The sequence below is a fragment of the Meriones unguiculatus genome, chromosome 10 (assembly GCF_030254825.1).
Source record: "Meriones unguiculatus strain TT.TT164.6M chromosome 10, Bangor_MerUng_6.1, whole genome shotgun sequence".
NCBI lineage: Eukaryota > Metazoa > Chordata > Mammalia > Rodentia > Muridae > Meriones > Meriones unguiculatus.
In genome coordinates this window covers 12,391,893-12,412,403 of record NC_083358.1, presented here as the reverse complement: position 1 = coordinate 12,412,403, position 20,511 = coordinate 12,391,893, and the positions used below count along the sequence as shown (strand labels likewise).

At 43.7% G+C, this 20,511-nt stretch overlaps 1 protein-coding gene across 1 annotated transcript in view; it reads right to left on the bottom strand.

Annotated features, from left to right (window-relative positions):
* Maf (MAF bZIP transcription factor) overlaps positions 1 to 20,511 on the bottom strand; it is a 344,454-nt gene that overhangs the window by 307,930 nt on the left and 16,013 nt on the right. The gene's annotated exons all lie outside the window — the stretch shown is intronic.

Here is a 20,511-nt window from a genome sequence, read left to right as displayed (position 1 = left end):
TCTGAGAACTCAATGGCTTTTTGGGTTCAAAGTCCCAAACTCCTACCACATTTCACCCCCATGATGTAATTAGGTCTGTCCCATCAATAGTTCACTCTCTGGTACTAATTTCTATCTGTTTCTATTGCTGTTAAAATCATCATGACCAAAAATAACTTGGGGAGGGAAGAGTTAACTTGGCTTACACCTCCTGCTCATAGGCCATCACAAAGGGGAGCCAAAGGAGAACTAAAGCAGGGCAGAAACTTGGAGGCAGGAACTGAGGCAGAGGCCATGGAAGAATCCTGCTTATTGGCTTGTTCTCCATGGCTTGCTCAGCCTATGTCTGTGTACCATCCAGGAGCACTTGTCCAAAGGTGGCAGCACCCTCAAGAGCTCTTTCACAACCAACATTAATTAAAAAAAAATACCCTACTGACCTGCCCACGGCCAATCTGATGGAGGCATCTTTTAAGGGTTATCTTCTCAGATAACTTTAATTTATATCAATTTGACAAAAACAAACAAACAAACAAAAACCAAAAAAAAAAAAAAAAAAACAAAACAGGATATTCAAATATGTCTTCTATCCATTACCCAAAAGACTCTTTCTTCCTTATAGTTGCACAAGAAATTGTGGGGAAGAATAGTAAGGGAGAAGTTCACAGAATAAGATCAACAGAGTCAAGGTAGAGCCCAGGTCCTGACCATGGGCCATGGTTCATTTGCAAGTCAAAGATCTGTTAGCCTAATGACTATTGTGGTGGAGGGAGACATGAAGGAGTCCCATGTTTAATTACTTCCTTTACCTCATAGAAATGCTGGGAAAAGGGAGCACTTGGTGCCAACCGAAGGCCTTTTCACACATCTCCTCTGCTAATGAAATACATATTGTGACCAAGTGTGCTGAATCAGGTTTGGCTAGTGGGGGTGGATCCACAACCATTAGGCATGTGTGTGTGGTGGACAGACACAAGCAGTGTGATGGCTGCAGATGCCATGAGTGCATGGATGGCTTCTGTGATGCTCTCTTGGTATCTGTCGAGAGGTAGATCATGGCGCTGACCCCACTGGCTTTAGGTGGGCTTCTGTGGACACCTAGGTCCTTGCCCACCATGTGCAACTAAGACCCAAAGTCAAGAATGGTGGACAGAAGAAGGATAGAGCTGACATCACCCAGCCAGATCCTCTGAGCCTTCTGAACAAAGACTATAAACCATGTAAGTTACCCACAGCATGCAGCGTTCAAGTACCTGTCATGGAAGATCCCCAATAAACCAGAATGTGGGATCTTTAAGCTGCGACCATGGGACCCCAACCCAGCATTGTGCCTGTTTTGTGTAAGATAACAACAAACAAACTGGCTGGAATGATAGGTAGCTCAATTAACATGGTGTTTGCCTTGCAAGCATGAAGACCTTAGTTCAATTCCCCAAAGCCCGTGTAATAAAAAACCAAGGGTGGTTGTGGTTGTTTGTAATTCCAGCACTGAAAAGGTAGAATTGGAAAGATCCTTGTGACTCTCTTGCCAAGTGTCAGACCCATGAGAGACCTTGCCTCAAAGAACAAGGTGGATAGGACCTGAGAAACAACAGCAGATATTGGCCTCTAGCCATCACATACACATGTACACACATGTGCATGGACATCTTCAGACATGTGTGGACACAGGCTCACTTACATATGTGAGTGCACGTGTGTGCCCATGCGCATGTGCACATGCACACACACACACACACACACACACACACACACATTATCCAATCAGTGGCTTTTGTTTTATGGGTATTTGTTTTTCTTTTGCCTTTCCTTAAAAAAAAAAAGTCCAAAACTGAGGAGAAAAATTCCACTAGTTAGTTCATTTGCTTCACTCTCTTATGTCCTTCCTGTGCTAAAACAGGTCACATTTAATGAGGCCACATAAAGCTTGACCATCGCCAGGGCAGGTGAAGCCTTGTCCTGCCCTTTCACCCTGTGTTGGAGAGGCCAAGCCAATCTCTTGACACCCCCCAGATGAGGCTTGAAACACCCTATGGAATGCCCAAGATCACAGTTAGAAAATGATAAAGACTGAGCCAGAGTCCAGCCTAGGCCAGCAACAGGCTCCTGCCCATCTTGCCAAGTTTTTTATTCCATATAAGACTGGTTTTTATCTCCCAGGGACTGCCTCTCCTGCTGGGGAGACAAATGTGATGCCACTAACCTCACTCCAGTGTACCTTGTCAAATTAGCCCCCTGAGCGTGGCTCACCACTTCCGGGGCCATGCTGCAGAGAGCACTAGTCTAAGTGGATAAGATGACATGGGGCATGTTTGTAGAGTGGCTGCTTCTTACACAAGAAGCCCTGGCTTTGATCCCCAGCACAGTATAACCAGGGATGGCGGGTTAGCCTGTAATCACAGCCCTAGAGAGGTCAAGGCAGGGGGATTAGAGGTTTAGTTTGGCCACAGAGCAAGTTCGAGGCCAGCCAGGGTTGCATGAGACCCTGTCCCAGGGCTGAGACCACACCTGCCTCGCCCTACCACCTCCATGGTAGCCAGAGACTCAGTGTTCTGTATTCCCAAGAAGTAAGTGCTGTTGGCAGGGCAACAGGCCTGCCTGTGTCCAAGGAGCTTGTCCCCAGAAACCGAGTGTTCTACCCAGCAGCCGATGTCCCCGGAGCTTCCCACTTATTTTTGTAAGGCTCTAAGGTGACTTTTCTCCTATATACGAGGCTAGAAGTTAAGCTTAATGTACAAACCTATATTTTACAAAGCGGCAGGTTGGCCTTCTCCTATCGACAGACTCGGGAGCTGAGATTTATTACAGAATGGTAATCAGGCAAAAGAATAAATACACTGCATCTTTAATTCATTAATCACCTCGGAAAGCAAAATGAACTACAGTAAAGAAGACAATATGTTTTCCAATGATGGGGGTGGGGGAAGAAGGAGTCGGTTACTCAATAAAATCTGTCGCTAAAATCCATTTTGTGTGCAGATTAGAGCCAGGATGTTTTGACTCTCAGACTGAACTCCTACTGGGATCTGGTCACTTTGCAGAGGAAGTAGGGCAAGCTGGTGTTTGTGGATAGTTCCTGGGTTGTCCCTGTTGTCCTTTGCTGGGTGCCTGTTGGAATTCATAGCATGAACCACATGCTGACTAGGAGACAGCTCAGCCCAGGTTCAAACTCTGCCCCATCAGGTTAAAAGGAGGAGGCCTGGGGCGCCAATCAAGTCTCACTTACAACCCCTGCTTTGAGAGCTGGCATGCCTTTTTCTCTTGTTAACATTTTGTTTCGTCGAATCCCAGGAAAAGCCTAGGGAGATGGCTCAGTTGGTAAAGTGCTTAAACCTGAGAACCTGAGTTCAATTACCAGAACCAAGCGAAAGAGCCAGGTTAGCAGAGCCTGTCTTTAATCTCAGTGGTAGGGAGGAGGGAACAGATGGGTTCCTGAGTCTTGATAGCCAGCCAGTATAGCCTACTTGGTGAGATCCAGGTCAGTGAGACACTCTGTGCCCCTCCTCCCCCAGATGGGACCTGAAGAATGGCTCAGTGGGTAAGCATGCTTGCCCACAGCCTGAAGAAGTGAGTTCCATCCCTGGAACTCAGAAGGCAGAACCCGCAGGAGAAGAGTAACTCCTCTTCTCTGGCCTCCTCAAGTGAACTGTGGCACATGCGCACTTGGACACACATGCTTGTACACATACAATTTGATTCATGTGGAGAATGTTTATTTTAAAGGTGATTTGTTCCTGAAGAATGACACTGGGCTTCTCTTCTGCTCTCTCTCTCTATATATACACCTACAGATATTCATCTTTGTATACCTTTGCACACGCGCGCACACACGCACACGCACACACACACACACACACACACACACCTATGTATACATACTCACATCACCTACACTCACATAATTTACATAGAAGCTGGCCTATATTTAAGTTGCAAATGCATCGACAAAAATGAGACACCAGGTTTTATTCTCCCTTGTCACTGCAGCTAGGCACGGGGCAGGCATCTTCTGGCTCCCGTCTTGAGTGGAGTGCTTAGAGGTGACCCATTCTTGCTGTTGCTTCTGAATCCCACAAACCTGGAACCCAGAAGGAAAACTGTCCTCTTTAACACACACGTACAGCGTGAGCAGGAGCCAACCAGTGTCCACACAGCCTTTCCAGCCAAGGTCTTCGTGAAGAGGTAACGGAAAATGCTAATCACACTTAGTGTTTGCCTGGCACTTTGAGAGATTTCCTCCCTTCATCCCTACTGCTGCTCTGCAGAGGATGGCCCTGAGACTGACTTCAGAGAACACTTCACATCGGTTGCATGATGATTTGGGAAGTGAAGAACTACTGCTTTCTGCTGAGCAGACCCTCAGAACCTTCTCTGCAGTGTAGGTGGCTCACTCATTCTCAGTGACATCTGGAAAAGTTGGTTTTGATTCTTCCCACTGTATGTATAAACTCAAAACCTGACCACAGCTGGGCTGGAGAGATGGCTCAGTGGTTGGGAACACTGACTGCTCTTCCAGAGGGACCCAGGTTCAATTCCCAGCACCCACGTGGCAGCTCACAGCTGTCTGCAATAGCTTGACACCCTCACACAGACACACACGCAAGCTAAGCACCCATACACATAAAATAGAAACAAATTACTTTGGGAGGGACTGGGAGGGAATGAGGGATCAGGACACGGCTGGGATACAGAGTTAATAAAATGTAACTGATAAAAAAAAAAAAAAAAAAAAAAAAAAAAAAAAAAAAACCTGACCACAGAAGAAATTTAAACTGGATTCCATTACCTGAGCAGGAGTAGCATTTGGGGCTGGCCCCTGGCTTCTGGTGCTGACCAGGGCATTGCAGAATGAGGACATCACCCACTGGAGGACCAAGGCAACCTCTCTGCCAATCACGACAACCTAAACTATCTCCAGATGTTGCCAGATGTCCCTTACAGACCAATACCACCCCACTTGAACCTCATTGTCTTAAACAAACTGTTGAGGCCATGTAGGTGCCAACTCCAGAGTTGAGAAATGGCACCTGATGCCTACATTAAACCGCTCTTTAAGTGCCCCTTTAGAAATCCTGAAACTATTGGTCTCCAAAGCTCAAATATGAGTCTCCTGGTACTAGCTGGGAGCTAGTTAGAAGTGAATATTCTTGAGATCTGGGGAGTTGGCTCAGTCAGTTAAATGTTTACCTTGGGAGCGTGAGGACTCAACTTTGTTTCTAAGAATCTACATGAGAAACAAACAAACAAACAAACAAGTGGACATGATGTAAGAGAAATAGGGACAGGTAGATCCCTGGAGCTCACTGGGCAGCCAGTCTAGCCTACCTGCCTATTTGATGAGTTCCAGGTCAATGAGGGACTCTCAAAATAAAGGTGTGGGTTAGTTCTTGAGGAAATCCTATTTCTTCTCACCTTCATAAACATGTACACATATATACATGCATCTCTCTCTCTCTCTCTCTATATATATATATATATATACATATATATATATATACCCTTGTACTTATCACACACACACACACATACACATTCTCAAGTCTCACTCCCCTGCTATCTGTGAGCAGTTGATGCAGGAACTAAGGGCTGAGAAGCATCTCACTGCAGCCTTTCTAAGCCTTAGCTGTGCTTTGGAATTACTTAGAAAGTTTCTAAAAACCATTCACCTGAGTATCACCTTGAATTCTACTTTAATTGATCTAGGCTAGGGCATGAGGAGCCTTTCCTTTGAAAGCTTTCATATAATTCCCATGAGTGCCCAAGACTGGCCTCGCCCTTGCTTGTCAAGGAGACACTGGTGAAGCCCAACATGTCCACAGAAAACAACCAATGTTGGTCTCAGCATACTGCATCTCTAAGCTTGGGCAGTTGCGTGGGGCATCACAATGTCCCTGATGCTCAGCCTCCTCTTCAGGGTTCTCTTCCAACTATGTGTCTACATTTTATGCAGTGGTGTGCTGTTAACTGTGTAAAAAAATGGCTGTGTGTGTTAGTGGAGGTATGGAAGAGATCCTTCACTTCAGAGTTGTGTCGTTCCCTCTTGCAAATATCTGGCCATGGCCAGCTTCATGCCACCTCTGTCCCTGAACACAGGATTGAGAAATCAGGCATACAATGCGCTCTCATAAGGCCATGGACAAAGATGTGAGCCCAATCCAGAGAATCAATCCAGCAAATGGTCACTGAGACTCTGCTCTGCATAAGGATAAGTATGGGGCAGAATGGGTAGGCTATGGAACCACAGTCCAGCATGCTGTGAACGGGAAAACTTTCTTTCAGGGAAAAGCGTGAAGGGGGGAGAACCAGGTACGGAAAGGTAAGAAAGGAACGCACAGCTATTGTCTGCCAAACAGACTGGGGTCCCCTTGAATCCTGAGGAAAGTCTTTCTGTGTTTCTGAGCCAGAAGAGACAAGGTTGCCACGGGTCACTTCTGCTGCTCCCGGGGTGACAGAGCAGCCAGCTGGCAAGAGCACCTCCGAGATGCCATCTTAGCTGGGCCATTTAACTTGCATAACAATCCCATGGGGCTCTTTGCAGCACCCCTCTCCCCATTGGAAAGACTGGAAAAGGAGGCACGTGGGGCGGGGAAGTGACTTCGCCTAAGTCACAAGATTAGGAAGGTCTGGCCTGTGAGCTGTCATTGGCTCTCCACTTAGGAATGCCCAAGTGTTTCTCGCGGGAAAATGAAGTGCTTATTTTTCACATCAGAGACTGGCTGAGCTAACCGTGCCCTAAAGAGAATAATTTCGCAAAGATGCCCTCACTGGTCTATAGAGAGTCTGGAACTGTACAGTGACTGGGGAGAACGGAGCGGGAGGGGGACCAGGATCCTAGAGGGCCAGCAGCTCCCATCTCTCTTTTATATGGTGATCTCACATAAAGTCTCATTTTACAAACGGTTCCTCTGCTGAAACCAAACAAAATAAAATGAGTTTGAAAACCTCTGGGCCATGCCAAATCCTTAAATTTATGGCATCTTGTAACTGAAGCCTGGGGAGCTGCTCGCGGTCATTCCAACCACTCCATATTTCTCTTCTAACTTGCCGGGGTGTTCAGATACTACAAGACTAAAATAACTCAGAAAATGTAGTATAGCCCAGTTGCTTCCACCCCAAGAGGGAAAGAGCTAAGACAGAATTTGAAGCAAGTTAGGAACCCCATCCTCTGACTCAAAGGGGGTTTGTGTGAACTGGTCGCTGTCCACTTGCATCTACACCCATTCACAGCCTCACTGATGGTTACACTGCTCTCTAACCTTGCATTGCTGTTGTATAGGATTTCACTGGAGGCAGTCTCCCCTCCTCTCACAGATTTTTCCTAAAGACAACAAGGTCAAAGAACCATAGCTGCAAAACCTTCCCCTTTGCTCTCCACCCTCCACTTGATTCTCTCTTCATTTCTCTTCACCTAGCAGAAGACTATGTCTCTGTTGCTGTATTTTAAGATAGAGCTCACAAATTAAAAACTGAAAGAAGAAACACATTTTGTGTCAATGGCTTAAGGGGATTCCATCTCTAAGCTGCAGTTAAAGCTTTCTTAGTCTTTTTTACATTTGTAGCATTTTGGAGCAATTTGCTGGAGTCAAAGAAAGCAGTGAAATTCCCACAACTGACTTCAAAGCCCCCAAATCCTGTATCAGTGGAGGGGAGTCTGGTAGCAACCCCGGAGGGGACATTATTCAAAGAGGCACATGTAAGAACGTGCTAGGCATTTTGGCTCAGGCATCTGCGATTGAAGTTAATGGCAGACACGTGACCAAATCCCCATGTACTTGTTTGAAGAAAAGCCCCTCCTTTTCTTCTCCCCAATACTGTGAACTGTGACAATGCAGATGAGACAGAAAAGAGCAATAGATGAACCCCTGCTTCAGCTCCACAAGCAGCCCTGGCACTGATTCGGTGAACGCATATGTGTCCCCTTTACCTGGTGAAAAGTGTGGAGCAAAGTCCCAGATGGGCTGCCGCTTGGTCATGAATTCTAAGTAAAAATAGAAATGAGGAAAGCTTGCAATACTTTTCAGGTCTCTAGTCTTCTTCCTTCCTTCTTTTCTTCCTTCCTTCCTTTCTTCCTCTCTCCTGCTTTGTAGTCATTCATTGTATTTATTCCCTGGCTGACCTTCCAAATCCCCCTTGAGCCCAGAACTGCCTATTTATCTTGGACTGTGTTGAAGACAATGCTTCCTTCTCAGCCCCTTCACATTAGTCCTCCGCTTGTTCTAGAAGAATCTCCAACAGTAAGCCCATTTTACAGTTTGGAAATAACACCCTATGTTTATCTAATTAAATACTAAAAGTACTTAAATGTAATGTTTTTAATGGCAAAACAGTCAGAACAACAACAACAACAAAAATAATTGTCAATAGATCTAAAATAGAAACCACCTGGTGGAACTGTGGCTCATAGCTCAGTTGGTAATGTGTTTGCCTTGCTAGCATGAGCTTCCAAGTTAAATCCCTAAGATGCAAGGAAACAAACAAACAAACAAAAAACAAAAATCAGGAAAGTGCAGGAAAGGCAGAGACCAGGCAAACTAGCTAAATTAAATAAATAAAATAAAGCACCTTATGCAGGTGACAGTTAATGTATTCAGGTGAGAAAACTTTACCCACAAAACACACAAGCAGGTTGTCAGGAAAAGCTAGAAGATAGTTCAGTTAGAACCATTTCTAATTTTTAGCAGATTGCAGTGATGTCATATTTGACGTTTTACAACCTTCTAAGGGCTGTTATCACACATTGGTGTGCTTGTTTGGCTAGTCAACTGCTTATTCAGGAAGACCCATGCTTTGCTTGAAAATCTCTGAGCCGTGGCCACTGTGTGCAACTCACAACCAGACAAGTCTCTGTCAAACACAAGAATGCTTAAGGTATGGACCTCATGGTTTCAGCATCCAAAAGGAGAAATTCACAGGCTCATTTTCTTACAAGGCAGAGAGAGTAGTGTCTTCAGCACAGGTGTGTGTGTGTGTGTCAGTCTGTCTGTCGTCTGTTTGTCCTCAATAAACAATCAATGAGTCTGACAACATGTGGTCAAATATTTAGGTTAATTCAAGAGAGCACCATTCTCCCCTTGACTTGTTTATGCAGTTATCCCCATCACATATTAAATGTCTGATGGAATGATGACTATATGACATATAGACACACATATACATGTATACACACATGTGTATATATAGTATTGATGTCTGCAAAAGGCTGTGCAAATAACTTGAGAACCCATATATTTTTGTAATTTGAACACTGAATAATCATTCCCTCTTTTTTTTTTTTTTGACAGATTGTATTTTAAAGCCATCGCAGTGTAAAAATTCACCATACCACCAGCTCAAATCCTTATCTGGTTCGTGACTGTGAGATGCTAGGTGCATAGCTGATTGCATAACCCTCCTTGACTTCTAGGTCAATTACACCCCCCCCACTACCCCCCTTAAAAAACAAAGCTTGTGACATGTGATCCTGCAAGGCAGTTAGGGGAATGGGACCCACCCACATCCTGGAGCTATGCTGTGGCCAAGTCAGGTTTAAATTGGAGGCTTCGAGCCCTGGTCTGCTTTCCCCAAGGGACCTTATCTGACTGCACTGGCCTTGCTCATCATGAATAGAGTTGATGTTTCTAAAGGACTGAGGAGGCCAGATGGAGTGGGAAACACAAAGCAATTGTTCTGCCCTTCTCATCTGAAACTGGACCTAGAAGATGCTGAGTTGTCAGAAGGACAAGAATGCAGGAGCTTTGCCAGGGCCTCCTTGGCTCTCTGAGTTTTCTATAGATGTTGGTGCCCCTGCATTCTTCCCCAGGACTCCTCATTCCTCTTTATATACTGTTCTGTCTTGAAATGTTTTAAAATAAAAACACTGGTGCATGAGCTCACCCACTCCTTGAGGTCCTGACTGAATTGGCTTGAGGTGCGTTGTTATGGTTTTGGAATGGTTTGGGAAGCACTATCTATCTAGGATGACAACCCATCTTCTAGGTGCAGAGGCCTGTATGTGCACAGCTCCTCTCACGCCTGCCTCTAAAGGTGGACATGAGTCTTGAGTACTAATTTTCACCTCTCATATTGGGACCAGACCACTGTGCTAGCATCACCTAACTCTTGTCTCAGAAAATATGACAAAGCAGGAAGCTGGCCCTGAAAATCCTCTTCTAGCTACTGCTCATACAATATTCGGTGAGCCAATCAATTCCCTTCTGAGTCAGGGGACCCAGTGTCCATATAACTGCTGATTGGGCTTAAGAGCAAATGGCATGTTTGGGATGAAGGTGTTATCCACATGTACTCCAAGGTGGATGCACTAAAGAAGAGAGAGGGTCAGAGAGAATGAACCTTTACACCTGGTCCTCCCCCAAGCCCTCTTGTATTCATGTGGCAAGAGGCACCTTCATCTTTTTAATAAAGGAACCCTAAGCTGCAGGCAGCCTTCACAGGCCCAGACTCCCTGGCCAGAAGCCTTAGGAAATTATGTATTCCTTACGGAAGCATTGAGTCCTGGGATGGCTCATCCAGTTGCAAAAGGCTAAGCCAAGTTAAACAACACCTCTGGGTGTTCTAAACAAGCAGAGAATCCCAAGCTGAACTCCTGAAACCTCCTGGGGGAAGCCCAGGAAAGCAGGGACAACTCCTGGAACTCATTACTACACAGCCCTATAGGATTTACCCTCCTTGCCTCATAGTTTTCTCCCCTAAAGTATTTATCACAGACAGAATCGTATACAGTTGTCCTGGGCTGATGAGTAAAATGAACAGGCAGGATGCAAATGAGTCATTGAGGACAAGATTTTCACCAGAAAAAATTAATAAAAGGGCTCTTCGGTGCTGAAAGAAAGAAATGTCAGGACTTTAAGACTTTAGGCAATCATTATTATTATTATTATTATTTTCTTTCAAAATTGCCTGGCACAATGCTATTTACAGGAAATGGTTGTTTAAAAACCAGGGTCCGTGTTCACGCAAGTGTGGGAGATACTGCATGCCATGTGTGTTAGCATAATAGTATACAGGGCATACATATTAGCACACAAAGTCTCCGAGATGGATGACAACAGTATTAAATGCTTAACACACGATTTTCCTACATTATTTGAGCAGAGAGCTCCCCCAAGCACAATGATTTAATTTCGTCTTATTTTTAAGGGTGATGGGATTCTTTAATAAAGGGATAGCCATACACTATACCAACTTTTATATACCAAATTTTCTGATTTTAAAAACAATTATTTTAAAGCAAAGAGCTGGGGGGGTGTGGAAGAGCTCAATACTTTAATCACAATGTTATTCTAATGTAAACCAAGGCCTGTTAAGTGTCAAGGTCAGAATTTCATCCCGTGTAACGCTGTCCGTGGCTGAACATGCTGGGGGTGTTTACCAGGTACAGGTGTTTTGCATATATTAACATATTTAATCCAAGTGCTTTGCATATATTACCATATTTAATCCTCTGTGCTCCCCTTTGCGGGACAATTCCCATCTTCGAGATGTGAAAATTGTGTTCTTTTTAGTACGAGTGCCGATTTTGCTGACAACTTTTAGTCAACAGGGCATTCATTGGAGAGATTTACCAACACTGATTTATCTTCACTGCCCAGCAATTTCCTGAGTGACTCTTTACACATTATGGAGATGTGTCATCAATTACTTTTTAAGCTGCGGCTGGATGGACAATCCTTACCTTTTGAGTAAGAAAGCCTTTCCCCATGCCTACCAAAATCAAAATACAGAATCTTTTGTTTGGAGACCTACAAGGATCCTTGGCGATCAAGACCACAAGAAGCTATGGCTCTAGACCTTCAGATACCAATAACCTTATGTAATTTTTCTTCTGAGCCACACTCAACCTTGCTTAAGAAAGGGGGCCAAGGAGAGGGCACTTGGACACTTACAGTACATATTGAGGATAAAAGCTGGAGGATAAAAGCCTGTGACCCAGGAAGGCTAGGGGCAGACCGGCTGGGGAGGAAGCAGGATGATGCGTGCCTAAAGAAGACTGTAGTGAAGGGTTACATGGTACCTAAGTTGCTTTGTGCACAGTACCCTCGACTTCTTTGCAGTGGGTTAAAGTATCTGCCCCTGTACTTGCTTCAAGGACTGAAGATGCATAGGTTCTGGCTCCCGGGACACCCCTGTTCCCCAATAGCGTCTCATCACATCCTTCAAGTCTGTAAGTGTCTGGGCGGGATGCGGGAGTGCATGGGTGTCAATTCTAATTCCGACAAACAGGTATGTCGTCCACGTGGCTGTAACAAGTGTTAGATACCAATTGCCCTTGAAGTATGCATTTTTGAAAATTCTCGCACTCTCTGTAGCTAAAGCAGTTCAGAGTGAAATGTCTTAATTACATCACACAAAGAAAAATGTCCTAGATCGTGACGGTCCATCTCCACGCATGCCAGGGTACTCATTGAGGGCCCTTCTGTACATTTTCTTCTTCTTTCAAAAGGGTGAGCTCCAGACAAACCCCTGCTCAGGTGCTCCAGTATCCAAGATGCTGGTCACATGCACTGACATCCTGGGTGCAAGTTTGTCCAAGGTACCTTTGTAAAAAATAGTTTCCAATTTCAGAAAATAAAACCTTGCTTGTGTGCACGCAACAAGGAGCGAATAAGCAGAATGTTTTCTCTGAAAACAAAAACAGATGAGTGAATGAAATCATCGGGCATTAATGTCAAGTGATTGCTTTTCTAACAGACAGAAGCAGCATCCGGTCATTCAGCATTGTACTGTGAGCTTATAACGTGCTGTGTTTAGTGTTCTGGTCATTTATAGAATATATGGATTTGTACTTCATTCTATTGCGATGTTTTGGGGCGTGTCTGCTGAGGTTTATGCTGCACCCAGCTCTCCTCAGTGCTAATGAACCCTAAGATTAAATACCCAGGATGTGAGTAGAACAACATCTACATCAATTTCCTTTCCACTCTCACACCAGTTTCATTTTTCAAATGTACAGATGCTATTGTACATTGTCTTGTTTCTAGATGGAATTCTTTGCCTTATTTATCTCTCCTATTAACAGTTTAATAATTAAATCTGGAAACATAGGCGAGGAAAAACGTATTGAGAAAACTCCAGGCCTCTCCTAAGTAGTAACACTTGTCTTCTGAGTGATGAATCGGATGGAGAGTTTAACACACAAAGAGCTGGCTTTCCAGGTATAAACCCAGTGGCTGCCCAAAATAGATGAAGACTTTTTTTCTGGTTTGATGTTAATCACAGCTTATTTTTTCCTTTAAAAAATTAATTAAAAACACTAGCTCGAATAAATATTTCAGGAGACCAGCAGTAAAATGGGGAAAATCCCATGTGTTTGAGTTTTAGTACTCTCTGAGTACAGAAATTTATTTGCAGGAAGCAGAAAATAGACAGCAAGCATAAAAACACAGCCGAGTCCCCCTAGTGAAATTATTTATCAAGCTAACAAGGGAGGGACCCTTCTACTCACAACAAGCCAGTGAGGAAAAGACACGGCTTTATATTTTACCTTTGGGTTAGCAAACCAGTAAAAATGCCAGCTGACAGGCACTTCACATAAACATTTCTTTCTAAATGAGTTTCCTTGTTAGGGAGAAGGGGGAAAGGAGTCTCACAAGCTAAGGCGTGACACAGCTTCCAGACAGAAAATTCTAGCTTCACACTCTGACTCTTGGATACCCAAGGAACCTAATTGAAAGGGAATATAGTTAAGTACTATGAAATATAGGTGGTGTCTGAGTCACCAATTATAAGGTCATTAATTTCAGCATACTTATGCCTTTATTGTGATAGCCTCATGGGTAAATATACAGATGCAGCCTTAGTTTGTAAAGATACTTTTTGGAGGGGAACCAGCTTTTCCAGGCTCTGAAAGAGACTACATCCATATATATTCATGCATGCAGATATATAAATATATAAATATCAGTGTGCACAAATCTGGCATTGTATCCACTGAGCAAGCCTTCTTGCCATGCATTACTTTTCAAATGTTTATTTCATGAGAAAAACCCCAAAGTCAGTTTTGTACAGTTTAACTTAACGACATCAAACTTTTTGATTATAAATTACAAGCATTGTTGTTGTAGTTTGCAATAGAAAAAAAGAGGGGTGGGAATGAAAAGAAAGAAGTGGTGAGGAGAGAGGTCCCCCAAAGCACATGATGACGTGATCCCAATTAAATTTTAAAGGAATAGTAAAATTTGCCTTCCCACAATCACTGAGCTCCCAATGACTCCACAGAGTCCTCCTGAGGAGTTGACAGATAATTCTCACTGTCTCTCCTTCTAAAGGTGAAATTCTTACCCATTATCTCTGGAAGTGGTGGCAAGATGCCTTTTTTGTTTGTTTGTGTGTTTTATTGTGGAAGAAAATAGTCCTGGTGAAGATAGGTATGATACTATAAAATGCTGAGCACAGGGGCTTGCCAGAGAGCTCAGTGTTTAAGAGGATGGGCTGCTCTTCTGGAGGACCTGAACTGGGCTCCCAGTGTCCAAGCTGGGTAGCTCATGACCACCTGGAACTCTAGCTTCAGGGGATCTGACTGGCTCTCCATCCTGCCCCCCCCCCTCTGGCACCTGCACTACCGTGCACAAACCCACACACATGCACACACACAGAATTAAAAGTAGGATAAAGCTTAACAAATTAAATGAAATGTTGATCAGAGACAGACAAAACCAAACTTGCAGGCAGGAGTGCCACCATGACCCGCTTCCTCACCAGTGCTTCATTAGGATAGTGGCAGGTGATTTCAAATGAATGGACAGAGAGCGCGCGCGCGCGCGCGCGCGCGCACACACACACACACACACACACACACACACACACACAGAGTTAACAACTCGATCAAGCTCTTCCTTATTTGCCCCCTCTCTGCAACAGTGACACCGTAAGATACCTCTGAGAAACCTCATCCTCTTGGCCAGGAGGCTCTGTGTACTCTGCTTCCAGAGCCAAGGGCAAAACTCCCCAGTTCAAATCCTACAAGCCTGTTTTGGGGAGCTGTGTATATCCTTTCCCCCATAAATCTGCAGGAATAGTTTGGGAGCAGGCTCAGTTCATTCCTGATTGTAGTGTTTTCTTCTGTTAGACTAGGATTTTATAAGGTACTACCAAGCAAAGATGAGGGAGATTATATATATATTATGTATATGTATATATGTGTGTATAATCTTTAATATTATTATGTATAATCTTATATAAATATTATATATATATACATTCAAATGGATGTTCCTGAAGACCAAAATAATGTTTGGAAAACACTACACTTTCACCAATAGCTTTATGAGAAACAGCTCAGCTAGTCCTGGCTTTGACATCATCAGGAAGAATGTTCTGGCAGGGTTTTCGTACACCAATAGGACACTGAGTAGACGGAGAAACTGAGTAGAGGGAGTCTGGGTAGAGACCAAGATGCTACAGAGCAAGGGATCTTCATGGAGAGGTTTCCTGGTAGCAGCTGGGAGTCCTCAGACTCAGGCAGCACACTATTCTGCCACCGACAGAAACCCACTCTCCCTCCTTTATCCTCTCCAGGAGTGCAGACTCAGTGGCAGTCTGCGAGAGCACAAGAGAAAAATTGGTGGCAGCCTGTGCATTTTGCTTTTACATTCTACTGGGTAATGACAAGAAACTGTTCGAGATTTTTAAAAGGAAAAAAAGAAAGAGGAAAGGGAGGCAAAGGAGCATGGGGAGAAAGAGAATAAGACATTAACAAAATAATTATAATAAAACAGCCTTTGAGCATCAGGACAGAAAGTCAAGTGTGACCTAGCCACAGGAGCACAGGAAGAGAAAGCAGCTCCTTGGTATTCATTTGTCACAAAGGTCAGCATTGGAACAGGAATTTCTGGCTCTCTGAAACCCTCCATGAACAGAAAAGAGAGACCCTGATCATGCCATCTATAGGCGCTGCCTTCTAAAATGCAGCACAAGATTCCAACATTGTGAAGTCTAGTGTACGCCTTGAGATTTTTGAAAGGAGCCTATGATTTCTATTGCAGGGTGTGGGAATGGAGGAGGGAGAAAAAGAGGAGGGGAGTATAAGGGAAAAGGAGGGGAGGAAGTAGGGGACACAGGAGAAAGAGACAGAGAAATAACAAAGATAAACAGAAATTTCTATTCATTCTGTTCTATTCTGTTCTATTCTATTCTTCTATTCTACTCTACTCCACTCTGTTCTTCTCTATTTTAATGTTCAGGACTGTTGGTTACCCCACAACAGCTTTGGTCCCTTTTCTTTGTGTACATTAGGCATGAACCTCATTTTAAAATATAAACAAGCCAGAGACACACCACAGCAGTATAGACACTAGCCCTTTAATTAGCTACCGTCAGTAACAAAAGGTCTCTATTTTGATTAAGAGTACAGAAGGAGAGTCAACTCCAGTGCCTAAGAATTCCTTTAAATAACTACAGCCCCCAATTCAATTCTGCTACAGGAGCCAGAGAAGAAAAGAAACTTTGTGTGTGGAACCCAATTTAAGGGAAGATGACCCCAGGGTCAATTTCTCAGAGCATTTGCGATCAATTCAATTCTCACCTCTACTGCCTACCTGCCAGCAAATGAACTTACTGTGCTTTTCGATAGACAGGAAAAACCGGAAGAAACCATCGGTGGCTGCCTGGGAATAATATCATCAGATGACGCTTGAGGAGCAAAGAGAGGAAAACAAAATTCTACCAATAACATCTGCCTTCTTTTCTTCTTGTGCACTGTCTTTCTTGACTCCCTGATGATTCCATCCTAGGGTGCTCCCTTGCACCACTAATTAGGTATTTAAACCTGCCAGAGCTTATGCCTGCTGTCCCTGCTCAGCAGCCAAGATTCAGCTGACAATATCTGTAAATCCCACGGTAGGTTTGGTTTTCCCCACGCAGCCCTGGAACCACACTCTTCTCCGCAGTGCTAATTAATAGTTTTACTTTATTCCCAGTAGATGCTGGAAAGAGGGTCCCACAAACTGCTGGCTTCTCTTTGTCCCGGTGTTTCCCAAATATCTTAAATGGTAAAAACAAACAAATGCAACTCCCCCCAACTTGAGTGCTTGCTCATTTAGTGCTGATAATTTCATTAAGTGCCAGGGAAAGAAGAAGTACGGACACCAATCTTGACTGTCCTTTTCAGAGGGAGGAAATGACAGACTCTACCATGTCGGTGTGGGAGCCCAGGTTCCCCCCAAACCGAGCTTTTGACAGGTGACTGAACATGTGCCTTTATAATGAAACTTCCTTAGAAAAGAATCATTTTTGTTTTAAGTCATGAGGGCATACAGAGTTCCCAAAAATTTCTCCTCCCATGCCCCTCACCTAAATACAGAATGTTTCTTAAGTTCACCATTTCAATAGTACGTCAGGGTTGAGGGAAAAGAGTACACATTCACATAGTATGATTAGACTAGCTCACCTGCCCTTAGGGATTGATTAAACCAGCTGGCTGGTTGGGGAGGAGCTTAATCTAAATAAAAAAAACAGCAGCAACGAAAAAACAGGGTGAGTTGGGATCACGAAACACTTTAAACAAAATCTTTTCCTTAGTTGTCACAGCATCGAAGGATATAAAAATCCAATAAGCTTGAAATACACTCAAGGAAGTTCGACCAAATTGGTCCCCACCACAAATGCTCAAGTGAGACAGAATACCTTCTTTTTTAGGGGACTTATTCTAAAAACATTGTATAGGTACCCCAATCAGTTTTTATCCAGGGACAGGGTCAAAACCAAATATTTATTTGGTCTTTCCAGAAGTGCCAATCAGAATATCCAATCTGGGGATGGGAGATTTCCTTTGTGTGGAAATACAGATTCATCATGGCTGATCAGACATCCTCACAGGTTCTGGGAGGAACACTGGGGGTGGTGACAGGACCAGACAGGTACACATGCTGTGCTGACGTACCCACGTCCAGTGGGATCTGTGAACTTATATTTTATTTTCAGAGGTTTACAGGCAACACCGAGAGACAGGTAGGAAGGGACAAGGCTTTGAAGACTTTGTCTTGTGGTTTCATCTTACCCTGGTCATAAAATAAGGGGAAGCCTTCCTAACATTTGATAACTTTCTGACATCATTCCATGGGACAGGTAAGGCCAAGAAAAGCCCATGCTGTTAAGACTGGGGGGGGGGGGGTGGCAAATGAGAAGAAAGCATGTTTCTGTATATTTTATGTCTTATAGGTGACAAGAAAGTCACTAGCAGCCTCTCCCTTATCCTTGTGTCTCGTCTGCCTTGCCCCAAGATAGCTCTGTAAGCCTTGGTTGCATCCAGGTGAGTCTAAGCCAATACCAGCAACATCTGAAATGGTCAGAAGAGATACATGAGCTGGCTGTGACCCCTTGCCACTGTCCGAGTCCTGCGTCGCTACCTTACGACACAGGAGCAAGAAGGTTCTGCTTTGATGCAAATCACAAGTAGTTAGATCCACACCTTAGTACACTTCAAACCAGGAGGCAGCTTCAAAGGCTAGTTCAAAAGCCACCCTGAGCTAGAGGGTCAGGCAATAGCAACCCTTGTTTCTACAGCAATGGTCACACTTGAGCCAGTGAGGCTGCAGGACAAGTCAGTCAAGAAGCAAGACTGGATAGAAGGCAGATGAGCCATGCTTAGGCGTTGGACTTGCATGCTAGAACTTTCTTGAGAAGGAAGGCCTAGATGCATTTCGACTGATTAGTAGATTTGGGTCTGTGACATGTAAAAGAAAATGTTAAATGAGGTCAAAAGATGCTGCTGAAGTAGAGATTTTAATCTTTTAATACCAACTAGGTGAATAATTCAAAATTGTGTGTGTGTGTGTGTGTGTGTGTGAGAGAGAGAGAGAGAGAGTGAGTGTGTGTGTGTGTGTGTGTGTGTGTGTGTGAGAGAGAGAGAGAGTGAGTGTGTGTGTGTGTGTGTGTGTGTGTGTGTGTGTGTGTGTCTGCATCTGTTAGAAGTCCCTGGGGCCTTTAGAAGGTGTCATATCCTTGAAGCTAGAGTTATAAGTGATTAGGAGGTGCCCAATATGGGTACTAGGATTGGAACAGGGTCCTCTGCAAGAGCAGTACAAGCTCTTAAGAGCCAAGCCATCTCTCCAGCCCTTGGATGAATGTTTTGCAATATGACCGTGAACCAACCTACAATCCAGACCGTGTTTCTGACAGTAAATAAAATGCAGCTAAATATCTCCCTCCAAATCTCATGGTTCCATTTTCAAAACCCATCTTAGCATTAAAGTGTCAGCCGTGAGCCATTAAGCTGTACCTGGCTGAAATTAGCAAGAGGCAGAGAGAGACGCTACTGGTGTTCCAAAGTCACACTTGCATGAGTGAAATCCTATAACAAAAGTGACTTTCTGAAAATAAGCTAAGCAACTCTCCCCAAAGCACCAGGCACCGAGTTTTCCATATACCAGTTTATAATACCTAATGCCATAAGGAATTTTCAGGCATTGTTCTCCTTCCCAAATTCGCCTCCTGGCCAAATGCCTTTCTCTCTCTTGCTCTTGCCTGTCAATCACGTTCACAGCTGAAATTTGATTTCTCTTCCACCAGTAACCTTATATGAAATATTACCAGTGGGGTCAGGACCAGTGTGAGCCTTGCTTTTAATGTTCATTAACTTTTTGCTCAAAATGGATGGTTTCAATGTCACAAAACCTGCCGGTGGGTCTACATCATTGTATTTAACAGGTGGCTTTCAAATTAGAATTATAAAGACCCTCACAAGAAGGAATTAACAAGTACTGAAGCATCATGCACATACATACAGACATACATATCAAACCGAAGAATACACTGAGTTCAAATCTAGATACAGAAATTCATTTAGAAAATTGTTAATTTGTATAAGGTTAGTAGAGAAACCATATTGTGGATTCAACTGTTCCATATTGTGTATAGTTATTAAAAATGACATTCTCTTCAGCCCAGCAAATGGATGTAAATAATCAGACATTATTACTGAGTAGGGGGGAAGTGGGCTCTGTGTTTTCCACAATATTCTTATTCCCCGAATCTCTCAAGAGCCTTCTTTGCAAAGAAATACAATTTGACAGTGCGTCTTTTACACCCTGCCCCCCACTGCCTTTAGTTTTGCTAGAAACCAGAAGAAAAAAAAAAAGTATTTCATGCAGATTTCTCAGCAAGCAAACTTTTTAATGAAAAAAAAAAAAAGAATTATTCTTTGTTTCCCTAGCTAATGAGAGGTAAAGAAAAAAGCACACATAAGAACATGACACTATGTAATGATTGGTGTGAGAGGGTTCTTCTGGCTCTCCAAACGGAGAGGGTTCATAATTAAATTCATGCTGAGATACTTGCAGTTGAAAACACGTTTAAACAGCTCTGTTTTATTTTCTGTAGCAGAGGGAAATCAGGTTGTGGCCTTCCGTGTGTCTCCTTCCCTCCCCTCCGCCTCCAACTGGTGTGGAAGGCAACCCCAACGCCACAGAAAGGCAACCCTCCGTGCATTGAAGCTGTGCTAAAATCTCCAAACGTCAGTACAAACATAGGAAGACATTGTAAATTTGGAATGTTCACAAGACTAGGTAGAAGTGGCCAAGACAATGGATGTCAGTTTTG